The following is an 8,807-nucleotide window of genomic DNA, read 5'->3' as shown; positions in this document are numbered from 1 at the left end:
GGAAGCTTAGGAGCCCTGCTTATTTCTCCACTCCCAGAACCTCTCACCTCACTCATGCCGGTCCCCCTTGTTACCGCTCAAAGGGCAATAACAACTTTCCAAACAGAAATGCAGTTTAGAAAGCCAACATTGGTTTATTCATCGCTGGGTGCATGGGGGATCTCTCCTCCTAACATGCACACCTAGCCTTTAATCCCTTATACGTTTATACACTTAGGTTACAAAACCATTACAAAATTACATTTGCATCACATGGTTACCTTATTGTGATGGGTAGAAAGTTTTCTCGCTTCGATTTAAACCTATATGCTTAGAGAAATTCAAGGAGCATGCCCAGTGAGGGGTGCTCATACCTCAAAGGTGGGTAGCTTTTAGAATGGAGGTGTGTTTTGCTATTAGAATTAGATTATAATGAACAAAGTTCAATCAAAGGACATGATTTTGACAGAAAATAAAATATTACTTGCACCCACTGCCAACTACAAGCTTTACTCCATCGTTCACTTCAGGTTGGGGCTATACAATGGACATAATCAGCAGCCACAAATTGGTTAGCAACCTGTGTTGGGTTTGCATGGCAAGGTTTTGGTAGCCTGGGGGGGCGTGGGGGGCTACAGGGGTGGCTTCTGTGAGAAGGATGAGGGGGTGTAGAGATTCCACCTGCAGCCCATGGAGGACCCCACACCAGAGCAGGGGGAGGCACCTGAAGGAGGCTGTGGCCCCGTGGGAAGCCCACACTGGAGCAAGCTCCTGGCAGGAGCTGTGGACCCGTGGAGAGAGGAGCCCACGCCAGAGCAGGTTTGCTGGCAGGACTTGTGACCCCGTGGGGGACCCACGCTGGAGCAGTCTGCTCCTGAAGGTCCGCACCCCGTGGGAGAGACTCACGTTGGAGAAGTTGGTGAAGGACTGTCTCCCGTGAGAGGGACTCCTCCATGCTGGAGCAGGGGAACGACGAGAGGAGTCCTCCCCCTGAGGAGGAAGAAGCGGCAGAAACAACGTGTGATGAACTGACCCTAACCCCCATTCCCCGTCCCCCTGTGCTGCTGAGGGGGGGCAGAGGTTGAAGCCAGGAGTGAAGTTGAGCCTGGGAAGATGGGAGGGGTGGGGGCAGGTGTTTTCAGATTTGATTTTATTTCTCATTCCTCTACTCTGTTTCGCTTAGTAACAAATGAGGTGAATTTCCTCTCTAAGTTCAGTCTGTTTTGCTCGTGACGATAACTAGCGAGTGATCTCTCCCTGTCCTTATCTCGACCCAGAAGCTTTTTGCTATACTTTTTCTCTCTCCCCTGTCTGGTGAACAAGGGACATGATAGAGCAGCTCTGGTGGGCACCTGGCCCCCAGCCAGGGTCAACCCACCACAACCCTCCAAAACAGATGGGGATTCCCCAGCATTTCACAAGGCCCTGCACACAGGGAGGACCCTCCCTCAATCCCAGGAGTTATGCAAAGTCCATTCCCCTTACAAATGTCCTTCCATTCCCTCAGCTTGCCTCTTAGTTGCCTCAATTTCTTGCCTCACAGCCATGCTGCAGAGCTGGGCCCTGGCTCCCACACAGTCTCACTACCTCCCTCTTGGGTTTCCTGTACGTGCATTTTACCAAAGCCTCGCGCTTCCCAGCTTGAATGGTTTAAAATGCATTACAAGAAAGCTATGGAGTATTTGGAGACAAACTCCCTATTTCATTTATTCTCCAAAATCTCCAACATGAGGTTCCTTGCTCGGGGAAAACCTTCTCCCAGGCTGGGAAACAACCCAGTGCGAGGTGTAAGCGCCCATCAGCCGTGCCCGGGGGCTGCAAGCCAGGTCTGTCACACCAAACCCTGGGCAAAAAAAACCCCAAAACACCACCGCCAGCTGTTCCTGGTACGGTCCAGCCCCCATGAGATGAAGGGACAAGGTGCCACCGAGTGGGTGAGCCACCTCCGGGCGTGGGCAAGCTGCTGCCGGGTGCGATCACACCCACGATGCCGGGCCCGGGTGTCCCGGAGTGGGGGAGACCGGAAGCAGGACCCGAGCATCCCCGGTGCCAGGGGTGGGGGGAGCCAGCCTTCCCCAGGCCAGGAGCCACTAGAGAGCAATAGCTGAATGTCCCACACCCACAGCAGCTGAAGGCCAGCCAGGGAGCAGCTGAGGGACCCCCAGGGATGCACAGGGACTGCTCAGGTGTCCATAGGGACACACCAGGGCATCTTTCCTGAAGATTAAAAAAAAAAAACCAAGTCTTTTTGAACTTTTCTGCTCAGTGGGTAAGGGAGACACACCTTCAGCATCCAGGACATCCCAGATGCTCCCAGGCTATTGCAGCTCAGAGCCACCCCTCCAACACAAAGCAGAGAGGGACACAGCCCCAGGTGAGCTGCTTTTTATGCCCTGCTAATTAGGCTAATTTAGGGAAAACCTGTTCCTGCCCAAGATAGGCAGGTGTCAGCAGTTACTTTCCACCTGGCAAGAAATATTAGAGCCACTCTGGTGTGCCTCTGAGTTTTGTGGGGATGTGTTTCCTTGCTCCCACAATGCTCCCATCACCTCTCCATTGGGCATTCCCTTTGCCCCGGGCCTGGAAGCTGGTTGCTCCCCAGTATGACCCTTTGCTCTCTGTTACCCTGTGGGGAAGGGCCTGCTCTGCTGCTTCCCCTCCACCACACTGTTACTGGAAAGCGGCAAAATAGTTCACTCTCTAAGGCTTATTTGGAAGTTTTAGAAAGCAGGCATTCTTTATTGCAGCGCTGGGTGCACGGGGGATAGCTCCACCTAAGGTGCACACCCAAAAGACAAAACTAGCAAGTATTTCTACTATGTTCATAGACATATTCAGTATCTTTCCCAGTAGTGCTTCTCACAGGCAGGGATCTTCCTTGGGAACTCGTTAGCATATGCTAAGGTCTTTCCCCCATGTTTGTTGACACCTCGGGGTGGCTGTCCTCAGAGGTCTTCAGAATCACTCCGGGTATCACATATACCTTATCCCTCAAGGCCGGTTTTGGGATCACCTTGTAACTCTCTTATCTTTTTTTGCACATCTGTTCTTCCAAGGCCCAGCTCTTTAAAATGAGATTGTTCCAGAGCTCCTTATCTTACAACTAATTGTTTCCTAAGTGACAATGGTTTCCCTTTTGTTTGGTTACATGGATTGAGCAATGGCTCTAATTGCTTGAATTGATCTTAAGATTTCCATAGTCACAGGTATCAACATCCTCATTGACAGGGAGGGGCTCACGGGAGAAGCACCCCAGCCCTGCCACCTTTGTGTTTGGCCAGTCCCCAGCTCCAGCCCCTGCTCTGGGCGCTTCCCCCGGCTGCCACCAGCCCCTCGTTTATCAGGCCGGGGTGGTGGGAGATAGGGAGGGAGGCCGATAAGCCCTCCAGTGGCAGCGTGCTGGAAACAGTCCCACTGGTGCTGTTAGATCAGAGCGCTGGGAAAATGCCTCCAGCTCCCCGGCCCACCAGCGCAGCGGGCTGGGGCTGGGGGGCTGCAGGGCTGTTGAAAAGCACAGAAGGAGGAGCCGTGTTGGAGCTGAAGTGTTTCGCTAGCAGGCTGCAGGGCTGGCTGCTGCCTCCCAGGGTACCGGGGCTTGTCAGGGGTCTGACCAGCAGCCCTAGGAAGGCTGCTTTGGCATCTGACCCTGCAGTCCGTCTCCATCCATAGGCTTCACTGCCTTTTTTCCCCAGCTGGTAAGAAAACTCACTTCTCCCTCCCTCCCTCCCTCGCTCCCCCAGGCCACCGGTGGCCAGAGGTCTCAGCTGGCTGGAAACATGCTGGTTGGGTATTTGAGCTCCTTCGCAGGAGCTCTGGTATCCACACAGACCTCTCTAATAGGTATCTGCATGTTTTAGTTTTAAGATTTAGTTTTAACTCCCACCATATACTTTTCTTCAAAATGCTCTGTTTCCACAGACTGTTGCTTTTCTCAGTGTTTGCCCTCAAAAAGGGAAAAAAAAAAGAGAGACAAACTGCCAAGAACCATGAAAGGAAGCTTAGGAGCCCTGCTTATTTCTCCACTCCCAGAACCTCTCACCTCACTCATGCCGGTCCCCCTTGTTACCGCTCAAAGGGCAATAACAACTTTCCAAACAGAAATGCAGTTTAGAAAGCCAACATTGGTTTATTCATCGCTGGGTGCATGGGGGATCTCTCCTCCTAACATGCACACCTAGCCTTTAATCCCTTATACGTTTATACACTTAGGTTACAAAACCATTACAAAATTACATTTGCATCACATGGTTACCTTATTGTGATGGGTAGAAAGTTTTCTCGCTTCGATTTAAACCTATATGCTTAGAGAAATTCAAGGAGCATGCCCAGTGAGGGGTGCTCATACCTCAAAGGTGGGTAGCTTTTAGAATGGAGGTGTGTTTTGCTATTAGAATTAGATTATAATGAACAAAGTTCAATCAAAGGACATGATTTTGACAGAAAATAAAATATTACTTGCACCCACTGCCAACTACAAGCTTTACTCCATCGTTCACTTCAGGTTGGGGCTATACAATGGACATAATCAGCAGCCACAAATTGGTTAGCAACCTGTGTTGGGTTTGCATGGCAAGGTTTTGGTAGCCTGGGGGGGCGTGGGGGGCTACAGGGGTGGCTTCTGTGAGAAGGATGAGGGGGTGTAGAGATTCCACCTGCAGCCCATGGAGGACCCCACACCAGAGCAGGGGGAGGCACCTGAAGGAGGCTGTGGCCCCGTGGGAAGCCCACACTGGAGCAAGCTCCTGGCAGGAGCTGTGGACCCGTGGAGAGAGGAGCCCACGCCAGAGCAGGTTTGCTGGCAGGACTTGTGACCCCGTGGGGGACCCACGCTGGAGCAGTCTGCTCCTGAAGGTCCGCACCCCGTGGGAGAGACTCACGTTGGAGAAGTTGGTGAAGGACTGTCTCCCGTGAGAGGGACTCCTCCATGCTGGAGCAGGGGAACGACGAGAGGAGTCCTCCCCCTGAGGAGGAAGAAGCGGCAGAAACAACGTGTGATGAACTGACCCTAACCCCCATTCCCCGTCCCCCTGTGCTGCTGAGGGGGGGCAGAGGTTGAAGCCAGGAGTGAAGTTGAGCCTGGGAAGATGGGAGGGGTGGGGGCAGGTGTTTTCAGATTTGATTTTATTTCTCATTCCTCTACTCTGTTTCGCTTAGTAACAAATGAGGTGAATTTCCTCTCTAAGTTCAGTCTGTTTTGCTCGTGACGATAACTAGCGAGTGATCTCTCCCTGTCCTTATCTCGACCCAGAAGCTTTTTGCTATACTTTTTCTCTCTCCCCTGTCTGGTGAACAAGGGACATGATAGAGCAGCTCTGGTGGGCACCTGGCCCCCAGCCAGGGTCAACCCACCACAACCCTCCAAAACAGATGGGGATTCCCCAGCATTTCACAAGGCCCTGCACACAGGGAGGACCCTCCCTCAATCCCAGGAGTTATGCAAAGTCCATTCCCCTTACAAATGTCCTTCCATTCCCTCAGCTTGCCTCTTAGTTGCCTCAATTTCTTGCCTCACAGCCATGCTGCAGAGCTGGGCCCTGGCTCCCACACAGTCTCACTACCTCCCTCTTGGGTTTCCTGTACGTGCATTTTACCAAAGCCTCGCGCTTCCCAGCTTGAATGGTTTAAAATGCATTACAAGAAAGCTATGGAGTATTTGGAGACAAACTCCCTATTTCATTTATTCTCCAAAATCTCCAACATGAGGTTCCTTGCTCGGGGAAAACCTTCTCCCAGGCTGGGAAACAACCCAGTGCGAGGTGTAAGCGCCCATCAGCCGTGCCCGGGGGCTGCAAGCCAGGTCTGTCACACCAAACCCTGGGCAAAAAAACCCCCAAAACACCACCGCCAGCTGTTCCTGGTACGGTCCAGCCCCCATGAGATGAAGGGACAAGGTGCCACCGAGTGGGTGAGCCACCTCCGGGCGTGGGCAAGCTGCTGCCGGGTGCGATCACACCCACGATGCCGGGCCCGGGTGTCCCGGAGTGGGGGAGACCGGAAGCAGGACCCGAGCATCCCCGGTGCCAGGGGTGGGGGGAGCCAGCCTTCCCCAGGCCCGGAGCCACTAGAGAGCAATAGCTGAATGTCCCACACCCACAGCAGCTGAAGGCCAGCCAGGGAGCAGCTGAGGGACCCCCAGGGATGCACAGGGACTGCTCAGGTGTCCATAGGGACACACCAGGGCATCTTTCCTGAAGATTAAAAAAAAAATAAAACAAGTCTTTTTGAACTTTTCTGCTCAGTGGGTAAGGGAGACACACCTTCAGCATCCAGGACATCCCAGATGCTCCCAGGCTATTGCAGCTCAGAGCCACCCCTCCAACACAAAGCAGAGAGGACACAGCCCCAGGTGAGCTGCTTTTTATGCCCTGCTAATTAGGCTAATTTAGGGAAAACCTGTTCCTGCCCAAGATAGGCAGGTGTCAGCAGTTACTTTCCACCTGGCAAGAAATATTAGAGCCACTCTGGTGTGCCTCTGAGTTTTGTGGGGATGTGTTTCCTTGCTCCCACAATGCTCCCATCACCTCTCCATTGGGCATTCCCTTTGCCCCGGGCCTGGAAGCTGGTTGCTCCCCAGTATGACCCTTTGCTCTCTGTTACCCTGTGGGGAAGGGCCTGCTCTGCTGCTTCCCCTCCACCACACTGTTACTGGAAAGCGGCAAAATAGTTCACTCTCTAAGGCTTATTTGGAAGTTTTAGAAAGCAGGCATTCTTTATTGCAGCGCTGGGTGCACGGGGGATAGCTCCACCTAAGGTGCACACCCAAAAGACAAAACTAGCAAGTATTTCTACTATGTTCATAGACATATTCAGTATCTTTCCCAGTAGTGCTTCTCACAGGCAGGGATCTTCCTTGGGAACTCGTTAGCATATGCTAAGGTCTTTCCCCCATGTTTGTTGACACCTCGGGGTGGCTGTCCTCAGAGGTCTTCAGAATCACTCCGGGTATCACATATACCTTATCCCTCAAGGCCGGTTTTGGGATCACCTTGTAACTCTCTTATCTTTTTTTGCACATCTGTTCTTCCAAGGCCCAGCTCTTTAAAATGAGATTGTTCCAGAGCTCCTTATCTTACAACTAATTGTTTCCTAAGTGACAATGGTTTCCCTTTTGTTTGGTTACATGGATTGAGCAATGGCTCTAATTGCTTGAATTGATCTTAAGATTTCCATAGTCACAGGTATCAACATCCTCATTGACAGGGAGGGGCTCACGGGAGAAGCACCCCAGCCCTGCCACCTTTGTGTTTGGCCAGTCCCCAGCTCCAGCCCCTGCTCTGGGCGCTTCCCCCGGCTGCCACCAGCCCCTCGTTTATCAGGCCGGGGTGGTGGGAGATAGGGAGGGAGGCCGATAAGCCCTCCAGTGGCAGCGTGCTGGAAACAGTCCCACTGGTGCTGTTAGATCAGAGCGCTGGGAAAATGCCTCCAGCTCCCCGGCCCACCAGCGCAGCGGGCTGGGGCTGGGGGGCTGCAGGGCTGTTGAAAAGCACAGAAGGAGGAGCCGTGTTGGAGCTGAAGTGTTTCGCTAGCAGGCTGCAGGGCTGGCTGCTGCCTCCCAGGGTACCGGGGCTTGTCAGGGGTCTGACCAGCAGCCCTAGGAAGGCTGCTTTGGCATCTGACCCTGCAGTCCGTCTCCATCCATAGGCTTCACTGCCTTTTTTCCCCAGCTGGTAAGAAAACTCACTTCTCCCTCCCTCCCTCCCTCCCTCGCTCCCAGGCCACCGGTGGCCAGAGGTCTCAGCTGGCTGGAAACATGCTGGTTGGGTGTTTGAGCTCCTTCGCAGGAGCTCTGGTATCCACACAGACCTCTCTAATAGGTATCTGCATGTTTTAGTTTTAAGATTTAGTTTTAACTCCCACCATATACTTTTCTTCAAAATGCTCTGTTTCCACAGACTGTTGCTTTTCTCAGTGTTTGCCCTCAAAAAGGGAAAAAAAAAAGAGAGACAAACTGCCAAGAACCATGAAAGGAAGCTTAGGAGCCCTGCTTATTTCTCCACTCCCAGAACCTCTCACCTCACTCATGCCGGTCCCCCTTGTTACCGCTCAAAGGGCAATAACAACTTTCCAAACAGAAATGCAGTTTAGAAAGCCAACATTGGTTTATTCATCGCTGGGTGCATGGGGGATCTCTCCTCCTAACATGCACACCTAGCCTTTAATCCCTTATACGTTTATACACTTAGGTTACAAAACCATTACAAAATTACATTTGCATCACATGGTTACCTTATTGTGATGGGTAGAAAGTTTTCTCGCTTCGATTTAAACCTATATGCTTAGAGAAATTCAAGGAGCATGCCCAGTGAGGGGTGCTCATACCTCAAAGGTGGGTAGCTTTTAGAATGGAGGTGTGTTTTGCTATTAGAATTAGATTATAATGAACAAAGTTCAATCAAAGGACATGATTTTGACAGAAAATAAAATATTACTTGCACCCACTGCCAACTACAAGCTTTACTCCATCGTTCACTTCAGGTTGGGGCTATACAATGGACATAATCAGCAGCCACAAATTGGTTAGCAACCTGTGTTGGGTTTGCATGGCAAGGTTTTGGTAGCCTGGGGGGGCGTGGGGGGCTACAGGGGTGGCTTCTGTGAGAAGGATGAGGGGGTGTAGAGATTCCACCTGCAGCCCATGGAGGACCCCACACCAGAGCAGGGGGAGGCACCTGAAGGAGGCTGTGGCCCCGTGGGAAGCCCACACTGGAGCAAGCTCCTGGCAGGAGCTGTGGACCCGTGGAGAGAGGAGCCCACGCCAGAGCAGGTTTGCTGGCAGGACTTGTGACCCCGTGGGGGACCCACGCTGGAGCAGTCTGCTCCTGAAGGTC

The sequence above is a fragment of the Grus americana genome, unplaced genomic scaffold (assembly GCF_028858705.1).
Source record: "Grus americana isolate bGruAme1 unplaced genomic scaffold, bGruAme1.mat scaffold_44, whole genome shotgun sequence".
Taxonomy (NCBI): domain Eukaryota; kingdom Metazoa; phylum Chordata; class Aves; order Gruiformes; family Gruidae; genus Grus; species Grus americana.
Note: the sequence above shows the minus strand (reverse complement) of the source record.